This window comes from Schistocerca americana, chromosome 1 (genome assembly GCF_021461395.2).
Source record: "Schistocerca americana isolate TAMUIC-IGC-003095 chromosome 1, iqSchAmer2.1, whole genome shotgun sequence".
NCBI lineage: Eukaryota > Metazoa > Arthropoda > Insecta > Orthoptera > Acrididae > Schistocerca > Schistocerca americana.
Window position 1 is genome coordinate 1,267,734,316 of NC_060119.1, and position 18,115 is coordinate 1,267,752,430.

The window sequence follows — 18,115 nt, forward strand, 5'->3', positions numbered from 1 at the left end:
TTAAACGTTGTCATTTTTTCCGTGGAGCACTCACCAAGTCGTTGAAACACGAAACACGATCGCCTACGGCGAGACGGCTACGGCTGGCGCGGCGCGGGAGCCGGCAGGCGGCGGGCGCGGGCGCGGCGCGGTGGGATGCCGGGCAGGGACGGCTCGGCGGCCGGTAATCCTCGACTACCTGGGACGCACAATAGCGAGCGGCACACGTGTTGCCAGGCGGGCAGCCAGCCAAGTACCCGGTGTTCCCAGGCGGTCACCCATCCAAGTACTAACCGGGCCCGATGTTGCTTAACTTCGGTGATCGGACGAGAACCGGTGTATTCAACATGGTATGGCCGTTGGCGTCCTTATACTGTAGCCGCGCCACAGAAGAAGCGTTCGCCTCTTCTCCCAACACACGCAATCGCCGCTTTCCGTGGCACATTTGACGCAAAGCATGTCTTTCCACCTCGAAGGTGGCGCGGAGTGCGCGCTCGCCTCGGCGTCTCATAGGCGACTGCCGAACCAAGGTGAGGCGCACAACACAGCTGCTGGATGCACCGCCTGTCATTCGTTTGGTGCGTGCGGCCTCCGACACTGGCTGGCGACGCACCTTGTTCCTGTTATCCGGCGCGGGGCTTGCGCGCGGTGTCCTGCTGGACCGACGGAAGCTTTCTCACCTGCCTGACACGCGCCGCGCTTCCAGATATTTGCGTAATTTGCGCGGTGCATTCTCGCCTGCCTCCCCTTCCGTCCCGACTTGTCCCGACTTTGCTCGACTGCCGCTCGCTGCCGCTCGGGTCGCGGTCCATTTGACAGCACAAGCGCGAGAAACGTCTGCGGGAGGACAAATGAATCAATTTATGATTACAAATCGAATTTGGAGCTGTACGCCGCTGCAGAACGATAGGCGCTATCGTATTTCGGAGCATACCGCCCGATTCGTACTGTTTTGTCGTTTTCAAAGACTTCCTGGCAAACTTGGTTAGCACATTCTCCTTCAAACTGAGTTAGTTGCTGCAGTTTCGTTTCTTACGGCCGTTTAAAATGCTTAGGGAAGTCTCTTTGTCACAACAGAAAGGTGGTATGGAAAGAGGGCTGGCAGGAGTAGCGACTAAAAAGCGAAAAACGAACACAGCCAGAGTTCCCAGGCGCTCACCCAACTGAGTCCTAACGTTGTTGCTTCACTTCGGTGATCGGACGAGAACGGAAGATTTTATTTACTTATTTTTTTGTTTGTTTGCTTGCTTGCTTGCTTGTTTTTGTTTATTTACTTTGTGGAATTTAGCACTGCTACAAAGCAGTAGGCGCTGACGTATTTCAAAACTCATCTGTCGATTCGTAGTGTGTTGTTATTTCCGAGGCGTTCTAGCAATCTTCTTTCGCGCATTCTTGCTCAAACTGAGTCCATTACTGCAATTTCGTATCTTACGTTTGATACAGTGGTTTAAAATGCTTGTGGAAGCATCTTTGTCAACACCTGAAAGTTAGTATGAAAAGAGGGCTGGCAGGTGCAGCGACGTAAAAATGAAAAAATGAGATAGAGCCAACAGCACCCGGTGTTCCCAGGCGGTCACCCATCCAAGTACTAACCGGGCCCGATGTTGCTTAACTTCGGTGATCGGACGAGAACCGGTGTATTCAACATGGTATGGCCGTTGGCGTCCTTATACTGTAGCCGCGCCACAGAAGAAGCGTTCGCCTCTTCTCCCAACACACGCAATCGCCGCTTTCCGTGGCACATTTGACGCAAAGCATGTCTTTCCACCTCGAAGGTGGCGCGGAGTGCGCGCTCGCCTCGGCGTCTCATAGGCGACTGCCGAACCAAGGTGAGGCGCACAACACAGCTGCTGGATGCACCGCCTGTCATTCGTTTGGTGCGTGCGGCCTCCGACACTGGCTGGCGACGCACCTTGTTCCTGTTATCCGGCGCGGGGCTTGCGCGCGGTGTCCTGCTGGACCGACGGAAGCTTTCTCACCTGCCTGACACGCGCCGCGCTTCCAGATATTTGCGTAATTTGCGCGGTGCATTCTCGCCTGCCTCCCCTTCCGTCCCGACTTGTCCCGACTTTGCTCGACTGCCGCTCGCTGCCGCTCGGGTCGCGGTCCATTTGACAGCACAAGCGCGAGAAACGTCTGCGGGAGGACAAATGAATCAATTTATGATTACAAATCGAATTTGGAGCTGTACGCCGCTGCAGAACGATAGGCGCTATCGTATTTCGGAGCATACCGCCCGATTCGTACTGTTTTGTCGTTTTCAAAGACTTCCTGGCAAACTTGGTTAGCACATTCTCCTTCAAACTGAGTTAGTTGCTGCAGTTTCGTTTCTTACGGCCGTTTAAAATGCTTAGGGAAGTCTCTTTGTCACAACAGAAAGGTGGTATGGAAAGAGGGCTGGCAGGAGTAGCGACTAAAAAGCGAAAAACGAACACAGCCAGAGTTCCCAGGCGCTCACCCAACTGAGTCCTAACGTTGTTGCTTCACTTCGGTGATCGGACGAGAACGGAAGATTTTATTTACTTATTTTTTTGTTTGTTTGCTTGCTTGCTTGCTTGTTTTTGTTTATTTACTTTGTGGAATTTAGCACTGCTACAAAGCAGTAGGCGCTGACGTATTTCAAAACTCATCTGTCGATTCGTAGTGTGTTGTTATTTCCGAGGCGTTCTAGCAATCTTCTTTCGCGCATTCTTGCTCAAACTGAGTCCATTACTGCAATTTCGTATCTTACGTTTGATACAGTGGTTTAAAATGCTTGTGGAAGCATCTTTGTCAACACCTGAAAGTTAGTATGAAAAGAGGGCTGGCAGGTGCAGCGACGTAAAAATGAAAAAATGAGATAGAGCCAACAGCACCCGGTGTTCCCAGGCGGTCACCCATCCAAGTACTAACCGGGCCCGATGTTGCTTAACTTCGGTGATCGGACGAGAACCGGTGTATTCAACATGGTATGGCCGTTGGCGTCCTTATACTGTAGCCGCGCCACAGAAGAAGCGTTCGCCTCTTCTCCCAACACACGCAATCGCCGCTTTCCGTGGCACATTTGACGCAAAGCATGTCTTTCCACCTCGAAGGTGGCGCGGAGTGCGCGCTCGCCTCGGCGTCTCATAGGCGACTGCCGAACCAAGGTGAGGCGCACAACACAGCTGCTGGATGCACCGCCTGTCATTCGTTTGGTGCGTGCGGCCTCCGACACTGGCTGGCGACGCACCTTGTTCCTGTTATCCGGCGCGGGGCTTGCGCGCGGTGTCCTGCTGGACCGACGGAAGCTTTCTCACCTGCCTGACACGCGCCGCGCTTCCAGATATTTGCGTAATTTGCGCGGTGCATTCTCGCCTGCCTCCCCTTCCGTCCCGACTTGTCCCGACTTTGCTCGACTGCCGCTCGCTGCCGCTCGGGTCGCGGTCCATTTGACAGCACAAGCGCGAGAAACGTCTGCGGGAGGACAAATGAATCAATTTATGATTACAAATCGAATTTGGAGCTGTACGCCGCTGCAGAACGATAGGCGCTATCGTATTTCGGAGCATACCGCCCGATTCGTACTGTTTTGTCGTTTTCAAAGACTTCCTGGCAAACTTGGTTAGCACATTCTCCTTCAAACTGAGTTAGTTGCTGCAGTTTCGTTTCTTACGGCCGTTTAAAATGCTTAGGGAAGTCTCTTTGTCACAACAGAAAGGTGGTATGGAAAGAGGGCTGGCAGGAGTAGCGACTAAAAAGCGAAAAACGAACACAGCCAGAGTTCCCAGGCGCTCACCCAACTGAGTCCTAACGTTGTTGCTTCACTTCGGTGATCGGACGAGAACGGAAGATTTTATTTACTTATTTTTTTGTTTGTTTGCTTGCTTGCTTGCTTGCTTGTTTTTGTTTATTTACTTTGTGGAATTTAGCACTGCTACAAAGCAGTAGGCGCTGACGTATTTCAAAACTCATCTGTCGATTCGTAGTGTGTTGTTATTTCCGAGGCGTTCTAGCAATCTTCTTTCGCGCATTCTTGCTCAAACTGAGTCCATTACTGCAATTTCGTATCTTACGTTTGATACAGTGGTTTAAAATGCTTGTGGAAGCATCTTTGTCAACACCTGAAAGTTAGTATGAAAAGAGGGCTGGCAGGTGCAGCGACGTAAAAATGAAAAAATGAGATAGAGCCAACAGCACCCGGTGTTCCCAGGCGGTCACCCATCCAAGTACTAACCGGGCCCGATGTTGCTTAACTTCGGTGATCGGACGAGAACCGGTGTATTCAACATGGTATGGCCGTTGGCGTCCTTATACTGTAGCCGCGCCACAGAAGAAGCGTTCGCCTCTTCTCCCAACACACGCAATCGCCGCTTTCCGTGGCACATTTGACGCAAAGCATGTCTTTCCACCTCGAAGGTGGCGCGGAGTGCGCGCTCGCCTCGGCGTCTCATAGGCGACTGCCGAACCAAGGTGAGGCGCACAACACAGCTGCTGGATGCACCGCCTGTCATTCGTTTGGTGCGTGCGGCCTCCGACACTGGCTGGCGACGCACCTTGTTCCTGTTATCCGGCGCGGGGCTTGCGCGCGGTGTCCTGCTGGACCGACGGAAGCTTTCTCACCTGCCTGACACGCGCCGCGCTTCCAGATATTTGCGTAATTTGCGCGGTGCATTCTCGCCTGCCTCCCCTTCCGTCCCGACTTGTCCCGACTTTGCTCGACTGCCGCTCGCTGCCGCTCGGGTCGCGGTCCATTTGACAGCACAAGCGCGAGAAACGTCTGCGGGAGGACAAATGAATCAATTTATGATTACAAATCGAATTTGGAGCTGTACGCCGCTGCAGAACGATAGGCGCTATCGTATTTCGGAGCATACCGCCCGATTCGTACTGTTTTGTCGTTTTCAAAGACTTCCTGGCAAACTTGGTTAGCACATTCTCCTTCAAACTGAGTTAGTTGCTGCAGTTTCGTTTCTTACGGCCGTTTAAAATGCTTAGGGAAGTCTCTTTGTCACAACAGAAAGGTGGTATGGAAAGAGGGCTGGCAGGAGTAGCGACTAAAAAGCGAAAAACGAACACAGCCAGAGTTCCCAGGCGCTCACCCAACTGAGTCCTAACGTTGTTGCTTCACTTCGGTGATCGGACGAGAACGGAAGATTTTATTTACTTATTTTTTTGTTTGTTTGCTTGCTTGCTTGCTTGCTTGTTTTTGTTTATTTACTTTGTGGAATTTAGCACTGCTACAAAGCAGTAGGCGCTGACGTATTTCAAAACTCATCTGTCGATTCGTAGTGTGTTGTTATTTCCGAGGCGTTCTAGCAATCTTCTTTCGCGCATTCTTGCTCAAACTGAGTCCATTACTGCAATTTCGTATCTTACGTTTGATACAGTGGTTTAAAATGCTTGTGGAAGCATCTTTGTCAACACCTGAAAGTTAGTATGAAAAGAGGGCTGGCAGGTGCAGCGACGTAAAAATGAAAAAATGAGATAGAGCCAACAGCACCCGGTGTTCCCAGGCGGTCACCCATCCAAGTACTAACCGGGCCCGATGTTGCTTAACTTCGGTGATCGGACGAGAACCGGTGTATTCAACATGGTATGGCCGTTGGCGTCCTTATACTGTAGCCGCGCCACAGAAGAAGCGTTCGCCTCTTCTCCCAACACACGCAATCGCCGCTTTCCGTGGCACATTTGACGCAAAGCATGTCTTTCCACCTCGAAGGTGGCGCGGAGTGCGCGCTCGCCTCGGCGTCTCATAGGCGACTGCCGAACCAAGGTGAGGCGCACAACACAGCTGCTGGATGCACCGCCTGTCATTCGTTTGGTGCGTGCGGCCTCCGACACTGGCTGGCGACGCACCTTGTTCCTGTTATCCGGCGCGGGGCTTGCGCGCGGTGTCCTGCTGGACCGACGGAAGCTTTCTCACCTGCCTGACACGCGCCGCGCTTCCAGATATTTGCGTAATTTGCGCGGTGCATTCTCGCCTGCCTCCCCTTCCGTCCCGACTTGTCCCGACTTTGCTCGACTGCCGCTCGCTGCCGCTCGGGTCGCGGTCCATTTGACAGCACAAGCGCGAGAAACGTCTGCGGGAGGACAAATGAATCAATTTATGATTACAAATCGAATTTGGAGCTGTACGCCGCTGCAGAACGATAGGCGCTATCGTATTTCGGAGCATACCGCCCGATTCGTACTGTTTTGTCGTTTTCAAAGACTTCCTGGCAAACTTGGTTAGCACATTCTCCTTCAAACTGAGTTAGTTGCTGCAGTTTCGTTTCTTACGGCCGTTTAAAATGCTTAGGGAAGTCTCTTTGTCACAACAGAAAGGTGGTATGGAAAGAGGGCTGGCAGGAGTAGCGACTAAAAAGCGAAAAACGAACACAGCCAGAGTTCCCAGGCGCTCACCCAACTGAGTCCTAACGTTGTTGCTTCACTTCGGTGATCGGACGAGAACGGAAGATTTTATTTACTTATTTTTTTGTTTGTTTGCTTGCTTGCTTGCTTGCTTGTTTTTGTTTATTTACTTTGTGGAATTTAGCACTGCTACAAAGCAGTAGGCGCTGACGTATTTCAAAACTCATCTGTCGATTCGTAGTGTGTTGTTATTTCCGAGGCGTTCTAGCAATCTTCTTTCGCGCATTCTTGCTCAAACTGAGTCCATTACTGCAATTTCGTATCTTACGTTTGATACAGTGGTTTAAAATGCTTGTGGAAGCATCTTTGTCAACACCTGAAAGTTAGTATGAAAAGAGGGCTGGCAGGTGCAGCGACGTAAAAATGAAAAAATGAGATAGAGCCAACAGCACCCGGTGTTCCCAGGCGGTCACCCATCCAAGTACTAACCGGGCCCGATGTTGCTTAACTTCGGTGATCGGACGAGAACCGGTGTATTCAACATGGTATGGCCGTTGGCGTCCTTATACTGTAGCCGCGCCACAGAAGAAGCGTTCGCCTCTTCTCCCAACACACGCAATCGCCGCTTTCCGTGGCACATTTGACGCAAAGCATGTCTTTCCACCTCGAAGGTGGCGCGGAGTGCGCGCTCGCCTCGGCGTCTCATAGGCGACTGCCGAACCAAGGTGAGGCGCACAACACAGCTGCTGGATGCACCGCCTGTCATTCGTTTGGTGCGTGCGGCCTCCGACACTGGCTGGCGACGCACCTTGTTCCTGTTATCCGGCGCGGGGCTTGCGCGCGGTGTCCTGCTGGACCGACGGAAGCTTTCTCACCTGCCTGACACGCGCCGCGCTTCCAGATATTTGCGTAATTTGCGCGGTGCATTCTCGCCTGCCTCCCCTTCCGTCCCGACTTGTCCCGACTTTGCTCGACTGCCGCTCGCTGCCGCTCGGGTCGCGGTCCATTTGACAGCACAAGCGCGAGAAACGTCTGCGGGAGGACAAATGAATCAATTTATGATTACAAATCGAATTTGGAGCTGTACGCCGCTGCAGAACGATAGGCGCTATCGTATTTCGGAGCATACCGCCCGATTCGTACTGTTTTGTCGTTTTCAAAGACTTCCTGGCAAACTTGGTTAGCACATTCTCCTTCAAACTGAGTTAGTTGCTGCAGTTTCGTTTCTTACGGCCGTTTAAAATGCTTAGGGAAGTCTCTTTGTCACAACAGAAAGGTGGTATGGAAAGAGGGCTGGCAGGAGTAGCGACTAAAAAGCGAAAAACGAACACAGCCAGAGTTCCCAGGCGCTCACCCAACTGAGTCCTAACGTTGTTGCTTCACTTCGGTGATCGGACGAGAACGGAAGATTTTATTTACTTATTTTTTTGTTTGTTTGCTTGCTTGCTTGCTTGCTTGTTTTTGTTTATTTACTTTGTGGAATTTAGCACTGCTACAAAGCAGTAGGCGCTGACGTATTTCAAAACTCATCTGTCGATTCGTAGTGTGTTGTTATTTCCGAGGCGTTCTAGCAATCTTCTTTCGCGCATTCTTGCTCAAACTGAGTCCATTACTGCAATTTCGTATCTTACGTTTGATACAGTGGTTTAAAATGCTTGTGGAAGCATCTTTGTCAACACCTGAAAGTTAGTATGAAAAGAGGGCTGGCAGGTGCAGCGACGTAAAAATGAAAAAATGAGGCACCCGGTGTTCCCAGGCGGTCACCCATCCAAGTACTAACCGGGCCCGATGTTGCTTAACTTCGGTGATCGGACGAGAACCGGTGTATTCAACATGGTATGGCCGTTGGCGTCCTTATACTGTAGCCGCGCCACAGAAGAAGCGTTCGCCTCTTCTCCCAACACACGCAATCGCCGCTTTCCGTGGCACATTTGACGCAAAGCATGTCTTTCCACCTCGAAGGTGGCGCGGAGTGCGCGCTCGCCTCGGCGTCTCATAGGCGACTGCCGAACCAAGGTGAGGCGCACAACACAGCTGCTGGATGCACCGCCTGTCATTCGTTTGGTGCGTGCGGCCTCCGACACTGGCTGGCGACGCACCTTGTTCCTGTTATCCGGCGCGGGGCTTGCGCGCGGTGTCCTGCTGGACCGACGGAAGCTTTCTCACCTGCCTGACACGCGCCGCGCTTCCAGATATTTGCGTAATTTGCGCGGTGCATTCTCGCCTGCCTCCCCTTCCGTCCCGACTTGTCCCGACTTTGCTCGACTGCCGCTCGCTGCCGCTCGGGTCGCGGTCCATTTGACAGCACAAGCGCGAGAAACGTCTGCGGGAGGACAAATGAATCAATTTATGATTACAAATCGAATTTGGAGCTGTACGCCGCTGCAGAACGATAGGCGCTATCGTATTTCGGAGCATACCGCCCGATTCGTACTGTTTTGTCGTTTTCAAAGACTTCCTGGCAAACTTGGTTAGCACATTCTCCTTCAAACTGAGTTAGTTGCTGCAGTTTCGTTTCTTACGGCCGTTTAAAATGCTTAGGGAAGTCTCTTTGTCACAACAGAAAGGTGGTATGGAAAGAGGGCTGGCAGGAGTAGCGACTAAAAAGCGAAAAACGAACACAGCCAGAGTTCCCAGGCGCTCACCCAACTGAGTCCTAACGTTGTTGCTTCACTTCGGTGATCGGACGAGAACGGAAGATTTTATTTACTTATTTTTTTGTTTGTTTGCTTGCTTGCTTGCTTGCTTGTTTTTGTTTATTTACTTTGTGGAATTTAGCACTGCTACAAAGCAGTAGGCGCTGACGTATTTCAAAACTCATCTGTCGATTCGTAGTGTGTTGTTATTTCCGAGGCGTTCTAGCAATCTTCTTTCGCGCATTCTTGCTCAAACTGAGTCCATTACTGCAATTTCGTATCTTACGTTTGATACAGTGGTTTAAAATGCTTGTGGAAGCATCTTTGTCAACACCTGAAAGTTAGTATGAAAAGAGGGCTGGCAGGTGCAGCGACGTAAAAATGAAAAAATGAGATAGAGCCAACAGCACCCGGTGTTCCCAGGCGGTCACCCATCCAAGTACTAACCGGGCCCGATGTTGCTTAACTTCGGTGATCGGACGAGAACCGGTGTATTCAACATGGTATGGCCGTTGGCGTCCTTATACTGTAGCCGCGCCACAGAAGAAGCGTTCGCCTCTTCTCCCAACACACGCAATCGCCGCTTTCCGTGGCACATTTGACGCAAAGCATGTCTTTCCACCTCGAAGGTGGCGCGGAGTGCGCGCTCGCCTCGGCGTCTCATAGGCGACTGCCGAACCAAGGTGAGGCGCACAACACAGCTGCTGGATGCACCGCCTGTCATTCGTTTGGTGCGTGCGGCCTCCGACACTGGCTGGCGACGCACCTTGTTCCTGTTATCCGGCGCGGGGCTTGCGCGCGGTGTCCTGCTGGACCGACGGAAGCTTTCTCACCTGCCTGACACGCGCCGCGCTTCCAGATATTTGCGTAATTTGCGCGGTGCATTCTCGCCTGCCTCCCCTTCCGTCCCGACTTGTCCCGACTTTGCTCGACTGCCGCTCGCTGCCGCTCGGGTCGCGGTCCATTTGACAGCACAAGCGCGAGAAACGTCTGCGGGAGGACAAATGAATCAATTTATGATTACAAATCGAATTTGGAGCTGTACGCCGCTGCAGAACGATAGGCGCTATCGTATTTCGGAGCATACCGCCCGATTCGTACTGTTTTGTCGTTTTCAAAGACTTCCTGGCAAACTTGGTTAGCACATTCTCCTTCAAACTGAGTTAGTTGCTGCAGTTTCGTTTCTTACGGCCGTTTAAAATGCTTAGGGAAGTCTCTTTGTCACAACAGAAAGGTGGTATGGAAAGAGGGCTGGCAGGAGTAGCGACTAAAAAGCGAAAAACGAACACAGCCAGAGTTCCCAGGCGCTCACCCAACTGAGTCCTAACGTTGTTGCTTCACTTCGGTGATCGGACGAGAACGGAAGATTTTATTTACTTATTTTTTTGTTTGTTTGCTTGCTTGCTTGCTTGCTTGTTTTTGTTTATTTACTTTGTGGAATTTAGCACTGCTACAAAGCAGTAGGCGCTGACGTATTTCAAAACTCATCTGTCGATTCGTAGTGTGTTGTTATTTCCGAGGCGTTCTAGCAATCTTCTTTCGCGCATTCTTGCTCAAACTGAGTCCATTACTGCAATTTCGTATCTTACGTTTGATACAGTGGTTTAAAATGCTTGTGGAAGCATCTTTGTCAACACCTGAAAGTTAGTATGAAAAGAGGGCTGGCAGGTGCAGCGACGTAAAAATGAAAAAATGAGATAGAGCCAACAGCACCCGGTGTTCCCAGGCGGTCACCCATCCAAGTACTAACCGGGCCCGATGTTGCTTAACTTCGGTGATCGGACGAGAACCGGTGTATTCAACATGGTATGGCCGTTGGCGTCCTTATACTGTAGCCGCGCCACAGAAGAAGCGTTCGCCTCTTCTCCCAACACACGCAATCGCCGCTTTCCGTGGCACATTTGACGCAAAGCATGTCTTTCCACCTCGAAGGTGGCGCGGAGTGCGCGCTCGCCTCGGCGTCTCATAGGCGACTGCCGAACCAAGGTGAGGCGCACAACACAGCTGCTGGATGCACCGCCTGTCATTCGTTTGGTGCGTGCGGCCTCCGACACTGGCTGGCGACGCACCTTGTTCCTGTTATCCGGCGCGGGGCTTGCGCGCGGTGTCCTGCTGGACCGACGGAAGCTTTCTCACCTGCCTGACACGCGCCGCGCTTCCAGATATTTGCGTAATTTGCGCGGTGCATTCTCGCCTGCCTCCCCTTCCGTCCCGACTTGTCCCGACTTTGCTCGACTGCCGCTCGCTGCCGCTCGGGTCGCGGTCCATTTGACAGCACAAGCGCGAGAAACGTCTGCGGGAGGACAAATGAATCAATTTATGATTACAAATCGAATTTGGAGCTGTACGCCGCTGCAGAACGATAGGCGCTATCGTATTTCGGAGCATACCGCCCGATTCGTACTGTTTTGTCGTTTTCAAAGACTTCCTGGCAAACTTGGTTAGCACATTCTCCTTCAAACTGAGTTAGTTGCTGCAGTTTCGTTTCTTACGGCCGTTTAAAATGCTTAGGGAAGTCTCTTTGTCACAACAGAAAGGTGGTATGGAAAGAGGGCTGGCAGGAGTAGCGACTAAAAAGCGAAAAACGAACACAGCCAGAGTTCCCAGGCGCTCACCCAACTGAGTCCTAACGTTGTTGCTTCACTTCGGTGATCGGACGAGAACGGAAGATTTTATTTACTTATTTTTTTGTTTGTTTGCTTGCTTGCTTGCTTGCTTGTTTTTGTTTATTTACTTTGTGGAATTTAGCACTGCTACAAAGCAGTAGGCGCTGACGTATTTCAAAACTCATCTGTCGATTCGTAGTGTGTTGTTATTTCCGAGGCGTTCTAGCAATCTTCTTTCGCGCATTCTTGCTCAAACTGAGTCCATTACTGCAATTTCGTATCTTACGTTTGATACAGTGGTTTAAAATGCTTGTGGAAGCATCTTTGTCAACACCTGAAAGTTAGTATGAAAAGAGGGCTGGCAGGTGCAGCGACGTAAAAATGAAAAAATGAGATAGAGCCAACAGCACCCGGTGTTCCCAGGCGGTCACCCATCCAAGTACTAACCGGGCCCGATGTTGCTTAACTTCGGTGATCGGACGAGAACCGGTGTATTCAACATGGTATGGCCGTTGGCGTCCTTATACTGTAGCCGCGCCACAGAAGAAGCGTTCGCCTCTTCTCCCAACACACGCAATCGCCGCTTTCCGTGGCACATTTGACGCAAAGCATGTCTTTCCACCTCGAAGGTGGCGCGGAGTGCGCGCTCGCCTCGGCGTCTCATAGGCGACTGCCGAACCAAGGTGAGGCGCACAACACAGCTGCTGGATGCACCGCCTGTCATTCGTTTGGTGCGTGCGGCCTCCGACACTGGCTGGCGACGCACCTTGTTCCTGTTATCCGGCGCGGGGCTTGCGCGCGGTGTCCTGCTGGACCGACGGAAGCTTTCTCACCTGCCTGACACGCGCCGCGCTTCCAGATATTTGCGTAATTTGCGCGGTGCATTCTCGCCTGCCTCCCCTTCCGTCCCGACTTGTCCCGACTTTGCTCGACTGCCGCTCGCTGCCGCTCGGGTCGCGGTCCATTTGACAGCACAAGCGCGAGAAACGTCTGCGGGAGGACAAATGAATCAATTTATGATTACAAATCGAATTTGGAGCTGTACGCCGCTGCAGAACGATAGGCGCTATCGTATTTCGGAGCATACCGCCCGATTCGTACTGTTTTGTCGTTTTCAAAGACTTCCTGGCAAACTTGGTTAGCACATTCTCCTTCAAACTGAGTTAGTTGCTGCAGTTTCGTTTCTTACGGCCGTTTAAAATGCTTAGGGAAGTCTCTTTGTCACAACAGAAAGGTGGTATGGAAAGAGGGCTGGCAGGAGTAGCGACTAAAAAGCGAAAAACGAACACAGCCAGAGTTCCCAGGCGCTCACCCAACTGAGTCCTAACGTTGTTGCTTCACTTCGGTGATCGGACGAGAACGGAAGATTTTATTTACTTATTTTTTTGTTTGTTTGCTTGCTTGCTTGCTTGCTTGTTTTTGTTTATTTACTTTGTGGAATTTAGCACTGCTACAAAGCAGTAGGCGCTGACGTATTTCAAAACTCATCTGTCGATTCGTAGTGTGTTGTTATTTCCGAGGCGTTCTAGCAATCTTCTTTCGCGCATTCTTGCTCAAACTGAGTCCATTACTGCAATTTCGTATCTTACGTTTGATACAGTGGTTTAAAATGCTTGTGGAAGCATCTTTGTCAACACCTGAAAGTTAGTATGAAAAGAGGGCTGGCAGGTGCAGCGACGTAAAAATGAAAAAATGAGATAGAGCCAACAGCACCCGGTGTTCCCAGGCGGTCACCCATCCAAGTACTAACCGGGCCCGATGTTGCTTAACTTCGGTGATCGGACGAGAACCGGTGTATTCAACATGGTATGGCCGTTGGCGTCCTTATACTGTAGCCGCGCCACAGAAGAAGCGTTCGCCTCTTCTCCCAACACACGCAATCGCCGCTTTCCGTGGCACATTTGACGCAAAGCATGTCTTTCCACCTCGAAGGTGGCGCGGAGTGCGCGCTCGCCTCGGCGTCTCATAGGCGACTGCCGAACCAAGGTGAGGCGCACAACACAGCTGCTGGATGCACCGCCTGTCATTCGTTTGGTGCGTGCGGCCTCCGACACTGGCTGGCGACGCACCTTGTTCCTGTTATCCGGCGCGGGGCTTGCGCGCGGTGTCCTGCTGGACCGACGGAAGCTTTCTCACCTGCCTGACACGCGCCGCGCTTCCAGATATTTGCGTAATTTGCGCGGTGCATTCTCGCCTGCCTCCCCTTCCGTCCCGACTTGTCCCGACTTTGCTCGACTGCCGCTCGCTGCCGCTCGGGTCGCGGTCCATTTGACAGCACAAGCGCGAGAAACGTCTGCGGGAGGACAAATGAATCAATTTATGATTACAAATCGAATTTGGAGCTGTACGCCGCTGCAGAACGATAGGCGCTATCGTATTTCGGAGCATACCGCCCGATTCGTACTGTTTTGTCGTTTTCAAAGACTTCCTGGCAAACTTGGTTAGCACATTCTCCTTCAAACTGAGTTAGTTGCTGCAGTTTCGTTTCTTACGGCCGTTTAAAATGCTTAGGGAAGTCTCTTTGTCACAACAGAAAGGTGGTATGGAAAGAGGGCTGGCAGGAGTAGCGACTAAAAAGCGAAAAACGAACACAGCCAGAGTTCCCAGGCGCTCACCCAACTGAGTCCTAACGTTGTTGCTTCACTTCGGTGATCGGACGAGAACGGAAGATTTTATTTACTTATTTTTTTGTTTGTTTGCTTGCTTGCTTGCTTGCTTGTTTTTGTTTATTTACTTTGTGGAATTTAGCACTGCTACAAAGCAGTAGGCGCTGACGTATTTCAAAACTCATCTGTCGATTCGTAGTGTGTTGTTATTTCCGAGGCGTTCTAGCAATCTTCTTTCGCGCATTCTTGCTCAAACTGAGTCCATTACTGCAATTTCGTATCTTACGTTTGATACAGTGGTTTAAAATGCTTGTGGAAGCATCTTTGTCAACACCTGAAAGTTAGTATGAAAAGAGGGCTGGCAGGTGCAGCGACGTAAAAATGAAAAAATGAGATAGAGCCAACAGCACCCGGTGTTCCCAGGCGGTCACCCATCCAAGTACTAACCGGGCCCGATGTTGCTTAACTTCGGTGATCGGACGAGAACCGGTGTATTCAACATGGTATGGCCGTTGGCGTCCTTATACTGTAGCCGCGCCACAGAAGAAGCGTTCGCCTCTTCTCCCAACACACGCAATCGCCGCTTTCCGTGGCACATTTGACGCAAAGCATGTCTTTCCACCTCGAAGGTGGCGCGGAGTGCGCGCTCGCCTCGGCGTCTCATAGGCGACTGCCGAACCAAGGTGAGGCGCACAACACAGCTGCTGGATGCACCGCCTGTCATTCGTTTGGTGCGTGCGGCCTCCGACACTGGCTGGCGACGCACCTTGTTCCTGTTATCCGGCGCGGGGCTTGCGCGCGGTGTCCTGCTGGACCGACGGAAGCTTTCTCACCTGCCTGACACGCGCCGCGCTTCCAGATATTTGCGTAATTTGCGCGGTGCATTCTCGCCTGCCTCCCCTTCCGTCCCGACTTGTCCCGACTTTGCTCGACTGCCGCTCGCTGCCGCTCGGGTCGCGGTCCATTTGACAGCACAAGCGCGAGAAACGTCTGCGGGAGGACAAATGAATCAATTTATGATTACAAATCGAATTTGGAGCTGTACGCCGCTGCAGAACGATAGGCGCTATCGTATTTCGGAGCATACCGCCCGATTCGTACTGTTTTGTCGTTTTCAAAGACTTCCTGGCAAACTTGGTTAGCACATTCTCCTTCAAACTGAGTTAGTTGCTGCAGTTTCGTTTCTTACGGCCGTTTAAAATGCTTAGGGAAGTCTCTTTGTCACAACAGAAAGGTGGTATGGAAAGAGGGCTGGCAGGAGTAGCGACTAAAAAGCGAAAAACGAACACAGCCAGAGTTCCCAGGCGCTCACCCAACTGAGTCCTAACGTTGTTGCTTCACTTCGGTGATCGGACGAGAACGGAAGATTTTATTTACTTATTTTTTTGTTTGTTTGCTTGCTTGCTTGCTTGCTTGTTTTTGTTTATTTACTTTGTGGAATTTAGCACTGCTACAAAGCAGTAGGCGCTGACGTATTTCAAAACTCATCTGTCGATTCGTAGTGTGTTGTTATTTCCGAGGCGTTCTAGCAATCTTCTTTCGCGCATTCTTGCTCAAACTGAGTCCATTACTGCAATTTCGTATCTTACGTTTGATACAGTGGTTTAAAATGCTTGTGGAAGCATCTTTGTCAACACCTGAAAGTTAGTATGAAAAGAGGGCTGGCAGGTGCAGCGACGTAAAAATGAAAAAATGAGATAGAGCCAACAGCACCCGGTGTTCCCAGGCGGTCACCCATCCAAGTACTAACCGGGCCCGATGTTGCTTAACTTCGGTGATCGGACGAGAACCGGTGTATTCAACATGGTATGGCCGTTGGCGTCCTTATACTGTAGCCGCGCCACAGAAGAAGCGTTCGCCTCTTCTCCCAACACACGCAATCGCCGCTTTCCGTGGCACATTTGACGCAAAGCATGTCTTTCCACCTCGAAGGTGGCGCGGAGTGCGCGCTCGCCTCGGCGTCTCATAGGCGACTGCCGAACCAAGGTGAGGCGCACAACACAGCTGCTGGATGCACCGCCTGTCATTCGTTTGGTGCGTGCGGCCTCCGACACTGGCTGGCGACGCACCTTGTTCCTGTTATCCGGCGCGGGGCTTGCGCGCGGTGTCCTGCTGGACCGACGGAAGCTTTCTCACCTGCCTGACACGCGCCGCGCTTCCAGATATTTGCGTAATTTGCGCGGTGCATTCTCGCCTGCCTCCCCTTCCGTCCCGACTTGTCCCGACTTTGCTCGACTGCCGCTCGCTGCCGCTCGGGTCGCGGTCCATTTGACAGCACAAGCGCGAGAAACGTCTGCGGGAGGACAAATGAATCAATTTATGATTACAAATCGAATTTGGAGCTGTACGCCGCTGCAGAACGATAGGCGCTATCGTATTTCGGAGCATACCGCCCGATTCGTACTGTTTTGTCGTTTTCAAAGACTTCCTGGCAAACTTGGTTAGCACATTCTCCTTCAAACTGAGTTAGTTGCTGCAGTTTCGTTTCTTACGGCCGTTTAAAATGCTTAGGGAAGTCTCTTTGTCACAACAGAAAGGTGGTATGGAAAGAGGGCTGGCAGGAGTAGCGACTAAAAAGCGAAAAACGAACACAGCCAGAGTTCCCAGGCGCTCACCCAACTGAGTCCTAACGTTGTTGCTTCACTTCGGTGATCGGACGAGAACGGAAGATTTTATTTACTTATTTTTTTGTTTGTTTGCTTGCTTGCTTGCTTGCTTGTTTTTGTTTATTTACTTTGTGGAATTTAGCACTGCTACAAAGCAGTAGGCGCTGACGTATTTCAAAACTCATCTGTCGATTCGTAGTGTGTTGTTATTTCCGAGGCGTTCTAGCAATCTTCTTTCGCGCATTCTTGCTCAAACTGAGTCCATTACTGCAATTTCGTATCTTACGTTTGATACAGTGGTTTAAAATGCTTGTGGAAGCATCTTTGTCAACACCTGAAAGTTAGTATGAAAAGAGGGCTGGCAGGTGCAGCGACGTAAAAATGAAAAAATGAGGCACCCGGTGTTCCCAGGCGGTCACCCATCCAAGTACTAACCGGGCCCGATGTTGCTTAACTTCGGTGATCGGACGAGAACCGGTGTATTCAACATGGTATGGCCGTTGGCGTCCTTATACTGTAGCCGCGCCACAGAAGAAGCGTTCGCCTCTTCTCCCAACACACGCAATCGCCGCTTTCCGTGGCACATTTGACGCAAAGCATGTCTTTCCACCTCGAAGGTGGCGCGGAGTGCGCGCTCGCCTCGGCGTCTCATAGGCGACTGCCGAACCAAGGTGAGGCGCACAACACAGCTGCTGGATGCACCGCCTGTCATTCGTTTGGTGCGTGCGGCCTCCGACACTGGCTGGCGACGCACCTTGTTCCTGTTATCCGGCGCGGGGCTTGCGCGCGGTGTCCTGCTGGACCGACGGAAGCTTTCTCACCTGCCTGACACGCGCCGCGCTTCCAGATATTTGCGTAATTTGCGCGGTGCATTCTCGCCTGCCTCCCCTTCCGTCCCGACTTGTCCCGACTTTGCTCGACTGCCGCTCGCTGCCGCTCGGGTCGCGGTCCATTTGACAGCACAAGCGCGAGAAACGTCTGCGGGAGGACAAATGAATCAATTTATGATTACAAATCGAATTTGGAGCTGTACGCCGCTGCAGAACGATAGGCGCTATCGTATTTCGGAGCATACCGCCCGATTCGTACTGTTTTGTCGTTTTCAAAGACTTCCTGGCAAACTTGGTTAGCACATTCTCCTTCAAACTGAGTTAGTTGCTGCAGTTTCGTTTCTTACGGCCGTTTAAAATGCTTAGGGAAGTCTCTTTGTCACAACAGAAAGGTGGTATGGAAAGAGGGCTGGCAGGAGTAGCGACTAAAAAGCGAAAAACGAACACAGCCAGAGTTCCCAGGCGCTCACCCAACTGAGTCCTAACGTTGTTGCTTCACTTCGGTGATCGGACGAGAACGGAAGATTTTATTTACTTATT

At 51.5% G+C, this 18,115-nt stretch overlaps 14 non-coding genes across 14 annotated transcripts; all 14 read right to left on the reverse strand.

Annotated features, from left to right (window-relative positions):
• Positions 1–226: 226 nt before the first annotated feature.
• On the reverse strand, positions 227–343 carry LOC124558575. Its single transcript, XR_006968819.1, has one exon. It is a non-coding gene; the product is annotated as a 5S ribosomal RNA (ribosomal RNA).
• A 1,180-nt stretch (positions 344–1,523) lies between these two features.
• LOC124557779 lies at positions 1,524–1,642 on the reverse strand. The gene has a single exon (XR_006968755.1). It is a non-coding gene; the product is annotated as a 5S ribosomal RNA (ribosomal RNA).
• Positions 1,643–2,822: 1,180 nt separating this feature from the next.
• Positions 2,823–2,941, reverse strand: LOC124559005. Its single transcript, XR_006968863.1, has one exon. It is a non-coding gene; the product is annotated as a 5S ribosomal RNA (ribosomal RNA).
• Positions 2,942–4,125: 1,184 nt separating this feature from the next.
• On the reverse strand, positions 4,126–4,244 carry LOC124560226. Its single transcript, XR_006969098.1, has one exon. It is a non-coding gene; the product is annotated as a 5S ribosomal RNA (ribosomal RNA).
• A 1,184-nt stretch (positions 4,245–5,428) lies between these two features.
• LOC124561446 lies at positions 5,429–5,547 on the reverse strand. The gene has a single exon (XR_006969564.1). It is a non-coding gene; the product is annotated as a 5S ribosomal RNA (ribosomal RNA).
• Positions 5,548–6,731: 1,184 nt separating this feature from the next.
• Positions 6,732–6,850, reverse strand: LOC124552584. Its single transcript, XR_006967936.1, has one exon. It is a non-coding gene; the product is annotated as a 5S ribosomal RNA (ribosomal RNA).
• Positions 6,851–8,022: 1,172 nt separating this feature from the next.
• Positions 8,023–8,141, reverse strand: LOC124558696. Its single transcript, XR_006968860.1, has one exon. It is a non-coding gene; the product is annotated as a 5S ribosomal RNA (ribosomal RNA).
• Positions 8,142–9,325: 1,184 nt separating this feature from the next.
• LOC124555364 lies at positions 9,326–9,444 on the reverse strand. Its single transcript, XR_006968547.1, has one exon. It is a non-coding gene; the product is annotated as a 5S ribosomal RNA (ribosomal RNA).
• A 1,184-nt stretch (positions 9,445–10,628) lies between these two features.
• Positions 10,629–10,747, reverse strand: LOC124556013. Its single transcript, XR_006968601.1, has one exon. It is a non-coding gene; the product is annotated as a 5S ribosomal RNA (ribosomal RNA).
• Positions 10,748–11,931: 1,184 nt separating this feature from the next.
• LOC124556746 lies at positions 11,932–12,050 on the reverse strand. The gene has a single exon (XR_006968680.1). It is a non-coding gene; the product is annotated as a 5S ribosomal RNA (ribosomal RNA).
• A 1,184-nt stretch (positions 12,051–13,234) lies between these two features.
• Positions 13,235–13,353, reverse strand: LOC124557105. Its single transcript, XR_006968711.1, has one exon. It is a non-coding gene; the product is annotated as a 5S ribosomal RNA (ribosomal RNA).
• A 1,184-nt stretch (positions 13,354–14,537) lies between these two features.
• Positions 14,538–14,656, reverse strand: LOC124557227. The gene has a single exon (XR_006968713.1). It is a non-coding gene; the product is annotated as a 5S ribosomal RNA (ribosomal RNA).
• A 1,184-nt stretch (positions 14,657–15,840) lies between these two features.
• LOC124557348 lies at positions 15,841–15,959 on the reverse strand. The gene has a single exon (XR_006968714.1). It is a non-coding gene; the product is annotated as a 5S ribosomal RNA (ribosomal RNA).
• A 1,172-nt stretch (positions 15,960–17,131) lies between these two features.
• On the reverse strand, positions 17,132–17,250 carry LOC124558817. The gene has a single exon (XR_006968861.1). It is a non-coding gene; the product is annotated as a 5S ribosomal RNA (ribosomal RNA).
• Between the last annotated feature and the right edge of the window lie 865 nt (positions 17,251–18,115).